This window comes from Sinocyclocheilus grahami, unplaced genomic scaffold, assembly GCF_001515645.1.
Source record: "Sinocyclocheilus grahami isolate Dianchi unplaced genomic scaffold, SAMN03320097.WGS_v1.1 scaffold255.1, whole genome shotgun sequence".
NCBI lineage: Eukaryota > Metazoa > Chordata > Actinopteri > Cypriniformes > Cyprinidae > Sinocyclocheilus > Sinocyclocheilus grahami.
Genome location: NW_015505434.1, coordinates 2504866 through 2514563, shown reverse-complemented (window position 1 = coordinate 2514563; position 9698 = coordinate 2504866). Strand labels below are relative to the sequence as shown.

Here is a 9698-nt window from a genome sequence, read left to right as displayed (position 1 = left end):
TAAAAGTTTGTGGTGTCTGGCAGATAAGAGTTGGAGACAGGGTTGTGTTAAGCATCTCTGGAGAGAGATAATTATGTTTTATAAAACTCCCAGGAATAATCCTTTATGATTTATCACCTTTTGATAGATGACAATTTTGCCTCAGACTGTTATGCTCTACCAGTGGAGTTTGTGGGGGTGTAAAAGCTAGAGAGTGTTTATAGCCTGACCTCTAGTGGCAAAAATATGACAATTTTGCTCTAGGGCACTGCAAAGAAAGACCTGTTGAAGACTATAGTTTGTTAGGCACATTTCCTCTTGGTTGAATGATTTGTTACATGATTTTTGTTGGACATTGACAACTACTAAATCATGCTCTTGATTCTTTTCTCATGATTTAATACTAATTGATTAATACTTTAATTGATTTGTAATGGTAATTCATAATGTCTCCCCTAACAAGCTATAGAGAATATTTACAGTCAATGCTTTACAAAAACTGCAAACAAAAGATCACAGCAAAGGCTAAATCATACAGAAAGATCTTATCACATATAGACTTATAATACAGAAACTAAATTACAAGATTGTTTGTATATGAGACATTTTTCATAGCATTTTTGATATGATCCAGTGATTGTGGCAAATAGGTAGAAAGGTAGAGTGAATCAGAGGTAGAAAAAAAGCTATATATGAGGAGGTGAAAATGTAACAGTTGAGATGATGATAGGCATACAGTATAAACGGAACTATATATTGACAGTCTTTTACATAATCTCATAAACACATCCAGCACATACACACAAAATTAATAAAGGAACAGGTCATGTTTCCTCATGATGTTGTTAAAAGCGTCTTTGCCCATATAATCAGCGCGACCTTCCTCCCACATGCTTCGATGCTCCAGGTCGTCCACCTCTGTCTCAGCAGCTGCCTGCAATTCAAGGGACCATGATAAAATCTAACTTTAGTTACAATATTGCTATCAAAATCATAATTATATGTAGTTCTGTGGGGGGAGATACTGGTGGATACATGACTGCAAATTCAAGTCTAAAAACTGCATTAATGAGCCACCATTAGATGGCAGTATTTATAAAAACAGACCAATCTCAAAGTTAATTTTGTGAAGCAGTGTTATTTTATTTTAGAATATTTTTTTTAATACTATTGTAGTTTTTATTCATATTTTGAATTCGTTTTTATCTTTACATTTTCTATTTATATTTTAGTTGAAGTTTTAGTAATTTTGTTGTTATTTTTGTTCAGTCATTTGTATTATCTTTTTTTATCTATAATTTTTATTTCAGATCTGGTTATTTTAGTAAATCAAGGTAAACTAAATGAAAATGAGAAATGTGGCCTTACCAACTAGCTGAAATGAAATAATTGCAAGTATTTTTATATTTTATTTTATTTTTCAGTTTATTTTATTTCAAATACCACAAATGCATTTTTATGGTTTTGGTTAATTATAATAAAGCTGATTTTTTTCTTTTATTAACCAATTTTTACTTTTTGAAAGAAGCTCAGATACTAAAGTATATTGGAAAGATGTAATGAGTATTAAAAGAAATGCAACAACATAACCATTCATTTTCCCCATAAGTGTCACTGTGCGCCTACGGTGTGGAGCGAGGAACAAGGAACGAGGGGAATGCTGGAGAATCAGGATACACAGCCTTTATTGACATTGACACCACAGGAATAACACGTAGGACATGGAGATTGACGATCAATACCGGGACGGGCAACGAGGGGCAGAAAACACTTTAAATACACTGAAACTAATGGGACACACCTGGGAACAATGGAACAGAACGGGGAACACCTGGAACAAATGATAACACAATCAGGAAAGGAACAGGAAGCCAAATAAGGAAATAAACATAACCTGGAGCACGTGGGGGAAGAAAACACACACAGACACGGAACAGAGTCTGACATTACTCCCCCCTCCTGGAAGGGGGGTGGGCACCCTGGAGGCTGGTGCAGGATTGGGACATGGGGAATACCTCCAGGGCTTTTTTTATGGATGGGCACTTTTTATTTAACTTCTTTTGGACTGATGCATGCAACACCAGCTGAGTGGCATTAAACAGCATGAAAGATCAAAGACAAATTTTTAAATAACTCCGTCTGAAAGAAGAAAGTCATATACATCTAGGATGACTTGAGGGTGAGTAATTTATGGGCTAATTTTCATTTTTTGGTGAACTAACCTTTTAATGTAATGCATTTTAATTCATAAAGCATGTACACGCTTGTGAGGTAATGGAATGTGTATACTGGTTCAAACTAAATCTGCACTGGAGTATACAGGAAATGGATTGAATGAATGGACAGCAAACTGACAATAATTTTATCCTTTACTTAAATCAAAAGGTTCTGGTCCAGTTTAATCACTGGCCTTTGCGTTGCATGTAAACTGATCTCTTCACATTCACTGTGTTTTTGCATCACTCTGAACTGGTTGTATTCTTTGTGTTGTTGGTGAGTCACTGTTGGGTTTGTCCCTGGATTTGTCTAAAAGAGGGCACAATACTTTTAAGGAAGTTGGAGTTGATTCAGAAAGAGACTCAAAGCGAGAGGCAAATCAAGACTACATAATGTTATTTTTCACAATTCTTCATTTCAGTTCTTCCAACCTTGATTTCTCTCAATGGGCAGTACGACATACAGATTCCTCAGACATTTGAGATGAGATGATTGTCAGTGAGTCCAAAGTCAGATCTTGGAGAGGTGGAGAGGGTGTCATCATTTCTCTGTGGTGGGCTTCAAAACAATTTAATATTAGGTCAGAAGAGTTCAAATGCAAAAGCCTCTAAATGCCATCTGAAATTTTCTTCTAAAATGAGCATTTTTATCAGGCCCCTATATTTATGTTCAGTTTTTTCACATTAATTGCATAGAAAATGACCTGTACATTGCCATTATGGTAAAATAACTGAACCTAAACATAGCAGCCTGATGAAAAATGCTCATTTTAGATGACAATTTCATATGGCACTTAGAGGCTTTTGCATCTGAACTCTTCATATATGTAACAACCCACTGAATGGTATGTGTAAATACAAATGTGGAACAGGACATTGGTAACAGCACTTTTTGGTAAAGAAAGTGTTACACTTTATATTAAGTAAGCAATTCCTATAGATTTACCATGTAATTACTCGGATGTTACACAGCAGCGGCTAGTAAGTTAGGCTTTACATATAAATTGTGGTTGGTGTCCAGAATGTTACACTTTATATAAAGTGGACAGTTCCTGAGGAGTTACCATGTAAGTACACTGGTATTACAGTGGTGCACCAACTCCACCAACTTGAGATCCAACTCCTCCAAACCTACCCGTTTCCACCCCCTGGATCCAATTTCCACCCCTAAACCTATCCATTTCCACCGCCTGAATCAAACTGTTCCAATTACTCTTATACATATTGTTGTTACAAAATGTAGTTATATATGTCCAGTTACACATTTGTACTTACACAAACCATTCGGAGGGTTGTGTGTCGTTACAGAAAAATTACAGCTGTAGATACTATGTACCAATGTGTACTAACACTGTGATTACATACTACGTACACATCTAGTTACTATGCAAGTACACAGGTATTAGGGCCACTTAATATAAAGTGGGACCCTATCCCTATGGTTCAAAGTGATTATTTGCATTAACTTTGGTTAATGATTCCCAGGGATGAATAAACTGATAAAATATTCCTTGAATACAATGGAAGTCATTTTTGATAAAAGTGTATGCAAAATGCATAACTATATGTCATAAGAACAGTCAATTGGGCCACGTAGGTATTATTACTGTGAACAAAATGAAAACAAGATATCTGATGTGAGTGCAGTCTTACATAGTCTTCATTATTGTCATCCTTTTTAACTTGTAGCTGTCACACCATAAATGTATAAATTGCTGAAAGTTCTTGATAGAATCCCTAAAAGATGACTCATTGGCAGCTTGTGGGTCATATGAAAGGTGCCAGGGCTTGGTCCCACCCAAGAAGTGGACAAATTTTGCATGGTAGCCATACCTGTACAAAACCAGAATGTCTATCTGTCATACATGTATGTGTTTAATGTAATATGGGATTAGTTACTAAACAGTACACAAATACATAACATAAGGAATACTTAATAAAAGTTTGCATGAATACTTACTGCTGAAATGCTGGCAAATATGTTTAAACAGTGCCTACTGTGAGGTTGTACACAATTGATAAATGCTTTCTGATATCTTTTACTGCCCAGTCACTGAAGAAAGTGTTTAAAACACCCTGGTCTCCTCCTATACTGGACAAGACATGACATAGTAATGTATATGAATAGAAAGTTCTAAAGAACAGCATTTATTTGAAACCTTTTGAAATAGTATAAATGTCTTTACTGTCACTTTTGATCAATCAACATACTGAATAAACGTATTAATTGCTTTCAAATAAAATCTTACTGAAACTTTTGAATGGTAATGTATATATGGTGTTCTTGTTTTTAAAGATTAAAAAATACAAATGTGACAAAACGGCATTTGAGGCTAATTCAAGTTCCAACAGGCTTTGAGCGCATTCAAACTTAGACCGAACTTAAAAGATTTGAATGTAATATCAGCTAAATATAACCGTGTGATTCATTATCAAAGCTGCCGTGCTGTGCGGCGTGTTCCAGTATTTGGATGTGGGTATTCAGGGAGGGCCTAAACACAAATACCCCAGAGTTGAAGCAATCTGGCCAGCCTGGATCAGGTGCAGCAGACAATTCTTCATATTCAAACAGCTCAACATTACACAGTACCTGCAGCAAAGAATTATATTACAGCCAAATTTTGGGACCAACACCTCATGCATTATCCTCTGAAAGTCTGTAGTTTACCTGCACTGTAACATATGTGCAAATGGACTATTGTTAACTATATTATTGCTTTTGCATTTTTTTATATTTATTTAAAGGGGTCATACGATGCAATTTCAGTTGCAATTTTCAATTTTGTTACAAGCTCTTGGTGCATAAAGAAGATCTGTAAAGTAGCAAAGACTAAAGTCTCAAATCCAAAGAGATGTTCTTTATAAAAGTTAAGAGTCAACCACTCCTACCTAAAACGACTCGTTCTAACATGTCCCCACATGTCTATGTCACTATGTGGGAAGATTTGCATAACGCCTCCCAAATGTTCACGCAAAGAAAGAAGGCGTAACTTTTATTCTCACTGTAGTATTGTTGTTGCCGCCACCGCCATGTCGTGAAGGCACTGTGTGTTTCGTTGTGAAAGCGAAACTACTTTGTTTGGCCTTCCAAAAGAGGACAATATCCGCTTCGTCATGCCTGGAGCCGATCCGTGCAGGTCGCTGAGGAAATACATCAACTTCACGCTGTGGATCGCCAGATCGGCTTTCACCGTGGACAAAGCGGAGTCCAGCCCGGGGTCGTCACATGTGGTTGCCGCAAGCCCACCAGCTGCTGCTCACTCAAGCTGGCCTCCGCTCACTCTAGCCTGCCGTATGTGACGCTGTGTTTCGTTGTGAAAGCAAAACTACTTTGTTTGGCCTTCCAAAAGAGGACACGACTATAAATCAGTGGTTAAGTTGTATTTACAACACTGTTCCAGAACAGTTCAACCCAAATATGCCCATCTGTCCAGCGCATTTTATGGAGGACTGTTTCCTGATCCTGGGAGAGTAGACTACAATGCCAGCTCTTCTGACTCACAGACTGTAAGTAAGTTTTTATATTTAAAGAATTTGCCACTGATGATTCAAACACGAGTTTTGAGCAGTGTAGAGTAGCGTTTGTAGTTTGTCATTTCTCCAATCACAAATGCAGACATAGTTTTATGTTTACACGGCGCGATGCAATGTAGTTATAAGAGTATAAGTCATTATAATCTGTAATTATGTCCCCACTGGATGCAACAAATGCCTCGTTTATAATGGCTTTTAATGTTTTTGTCTCGTCGCTCCGGCCGGCGTAGAGGAGAAACAATAATGTACAGTATGTGGAAAATAATGTTTTTTTAACATTAAACTGCATAAACACATTTCATTACACCAAATACACAAAATAATGTTCTTTTTAGCAACATATGACCCCTTTAAATTTAATGTGCATGTTTGATTCCCTAATGCTATTGATATCAAGTTGATGTGTCTACAGTCCTTTTACATAAACATTTGCCAAATAAAAAGCCTTTAAACTTTAAAATCTGCACATCAAATTTGGCTGGGAAATTACCCACAAAAAAATCATTTAAAGCCATTGTATTACATGAGAAATGCATGAAATAAACATTATAAAAAGTAGCTTTAGAAAGATTTTTTTTTTGCATTGTCTTTTTTTCAGTTGTGTTTATTTATTTTTGTGAACTATCCCTTTAATGAGTTTTTCATTAATATGGATTTTTTAATTTTATTTTCAGATTTTTTTTATTAATATGTAAATATGATATAATTTTTTAATGAAACACTAATGAAACTGCCAGTGGGTGCCAGTAAATGTCTTAATGAATAAGTCATTGATTCATTCATTCGATTGGCTCAAACGGCTGATTCATTCATGAATGCAGTAAATGGCTCTCTTTATGAATTGGCCATTGCATCATTGGTTCACCCTATTCCTTTAAAAGGCGGATTCATTCATAAGTTGTGTGTTGCTTGGAGACGCACAACAGTTTTGCTGTGGCTTTAATAAGAAATAAAACGGAGCAAAAACAGACACTATTGTGACTAAAACAATACTTAAGATTGTTTAGTGAACTGTTGTGCAAAAACAGCACTCATCTGATATTGCACTCGTTGCTCGTGTGATATGCCTTAACTAGCCTATATATTATATAAACATGAGACAAAATCTCATACATTTTTTCCCAATATCTTGCATTTTTAGGTCATGTAGGCTAACTGCATTCTATAGGCTCCATCACGCCGTGAGTTGTTGTCCTGCATCATGTTCGTCACGAATCAACTGTATAGGTGTGTTCGACTTGAAGCGGCAGTGTGCAAACCGATCGGTGGTGCATGACATCACAGTGCTGCCAGAGCTATAGAGCAGACGGCTCTTCATGCTTTCGAATCGAGATGCATCGGCGCTGCACAGACCGATCGATGACATAAAACCATCTTTACTGTTATCTAAACATAATTAAGCACTCACAAGTGTGTCTGCATCCAAGAACACACAAGAATGTGTTCTTGTTTGTAAACGAATCCACGGTAAAATGAAGTGAACAGATGACCAAGTTCTTACTGACACGGTCTGGAACTTTTATTAAAAATAAATAATTAATAATAATTTCCTAATGTTGGAATCAGAAGGAAGGCATATTCAAAATAATAAATATTATACATACATCTTCAATAATTTCTGTGGTTCATGGTTCAAGAGGTGTATTACACACGTACTTGTGTGTGTGTATTATTGTCAGATATATAAGTTTATCTATCTTTAGCAGCATTTACAGTAACATTAAAGACATTTTATCTGGTCAAATTATTCCATTCTACTTAAAATGTGTGTATAAGATATATATATATATATATATATTCTACAAAAATAGTAACAATGCCATTTTAAAGTGCAGTATCTTACATTGGCACTATTTGTAAAACAAAAAGAACACCGAGCCATTTAGTGACATATTACTCTACTTCCTCCAAAGATTAAATATTTGTTACAAAAAAAAGGTTGAATACAGAAAAAAAAATACATTCTTAAAATAAAGATCAGTCAATACAACTTCGATAATCCAAATAAAAAATAAAAATAAAACAAAAACACACTTACACTAAGATTTTTAAAACTGTCTTAAACCAGCCTTTTGTGTAACAGATGTTTCCCATATGATTAGGCTCTCCATAGATGTACATGCTCAGTGTGCATATATTATTTCAATGTGCAGATCCAATGCAGTTACGATGAACGGAGCAGGTTGCTGAGAACTTTGGGAGAGAAAATAGTAAATTGTTATCTACTAGGTGAGGAATTGTAACAGAAAGCATATAATCCATATAAAAGAAAATTGGCAACAACACATTAAATTGACCAAAGGTGACAAATCTTTAAGTGCTGCCAGAGCTATAGAGCAGACGGCTCTTCATGCTTTCGAATCGAGATGCATCGGCGCTGCACAGACCGATCCCTTTACTGTTATCTAAACATAATTAAGCACTCACAAGTGTGTCTGCATCCAAGAACACACAAGAATTTGTTCTTGTTTGTAAACGAATCCACGGTAAAATGAAGTGAACAGATGACCAAGTTCTTACTGACACGGTCTGGACCTTTTATTAAAAATAAAGTTCATCCACTCTTTCCTGATGTTGGAATCAGAAGGAAGGCATATTTAAAATAATAAATGTTATACATACAATAAATCTTCAATAATTTCTGTGGTTCATGGTTCAAGAGGTGTATTACACACGCACTCAATGCATTTGCCTTGTGTGTGTATTATTGTCAGATATATAAGTTTATCCATCTTTAGCAGCATTTACAGTAACAATTAAAGACATTTTATCTGGTCAAATTATTCCATTCTACTTAAAATGTGTGTATAGGATATTATATATATATATATATATATATATATATATATATATAGTAAATGATACAGAAGCGAGTTGGTATCCCATAATTTTAAACTCATTCCATGTTATTTTTATTTTATTAATGAGGAAAAAGATGAAGGGAACTACACATCCCTTTTTAAAGTAAAATGCTATGATCTTAAGTTCACAGCCAGAATCGTCATTCATTTGTATACTTTATCAGATACATTACACACTAGTGGCTTCCACCTACCGTTTTATTAGATATAAACATACAATATTGTTAAGCTGGTAAGATTTTTTTTAATTCTTCAATGTTTTATGAAAGATATCACATATGCTCACCAAGTCTGAATTTATTTGCTCAAATTACAGTAAAAATTGTATTGCATAATTCAATATTATTGTGAAATATTACTACAATTTAAAACAATTTTCCATCTTTATAGATTTTAACCCTTAAATGCATGAATTTTTCACCAATCATTAATACACATTCGGGTCTTTAGCGACCCGGACCTATATATCCAGCACGGATGGATCTTTAACTGCTGCAATAGCAAAAAACGCTCTTGATATTTTAAAGGGGTCATATGATGCGATTTCAAGTTTTCCTTTCTCTTTGGAGTGTTACAAGCTGTTCGTGAATAGATAAGATCCCTGAAGTTGCAAAGACTAAAGTCTCAAAACCAAAGAGCCATTCTTTATCAAAGTTAAGACTCTGCCACACCCCCCTAAAACGGCTCGTTCTAACACGCCCCCACATATCTAGGTCACTATGTGGGAATATTTGCATAATGCGCCCAAATGTGCATGCAAAGAAAGAAGGCGTGGTTTCAGTAACTACAGTTAGTGTCGATGCAGCCATGTCAGGGAGACGCTGTGTGTTTCTAGGTGAAAGCAAAAGCACTTTATTTGGCCTTCCGAAAGTAGATGCATTTAGGAATCTTTAAGATTACTTACAACAGAACAGCAATGCATTTTATGGACGACCGTTTCGTGAACCTAGGAGAGGAGGTCATTCTGACTTTGCTATGACAATCTGGCGCTTCTGAATCAGCTACTGTTTTGTTATTAGTTTAAGTATTTGCTATTGACTGTTCAAATGCGGAGTTTTGCGCATCGTGTGTGTATGTGTGTGTGCGACCGCGCATGTGTGTGTGTGAG

General features: G+C 35.6%; 1 pseudogene; it reads right to left on the bottom strand.

Moving 5' to 3' along the window:
* Nucleotides 1-787: 787 nt before the first annotated feature.
* The window catches only part of LOC107598774 (glycogenin-1-like), a 15038-nt pseudogene continuing 6127 nt past the window's right edge, over nucleotides 788-9698 (bottom strand).